Here is a 220-nt window from a genome sequence, read left to right on the forward strand (position 1 = left end):
GCGACAGCAGCCCACGTGTCAAGCTATTTCCAGCCTTAAGCATATTACCGGTAACAACAGATCGAATGGGGTTAAAACGCCCCATAATGTGACAGTGTGAAGGCGTCGGGGCGTGGACAGTGCCAGGGGAGAAGAAAACACAAGGAAATGCCAGCTGATATACCTCTCTGGCACTCGTGGACGTGGCACCTCGCCGAGCCCCTGGGGTGCTAGACAAGGT

The sequence above is a fragment of the Penaeus monodon genome, chromosome 19 (assembly GCF_015228065.2).
Source record: "Penaeus monodon isolate SGIC_2016 chromosome 19, NSTDA_Pmon_1, whole genome shotgun sequence".
NCBI classification, from domain to species: domain Eukaryota; kingdom Metazoa; phylum Arthropoda; class Malacostraca; order Decapoda; family Penaeidae; genus Penaeus; species Penaeus monodon.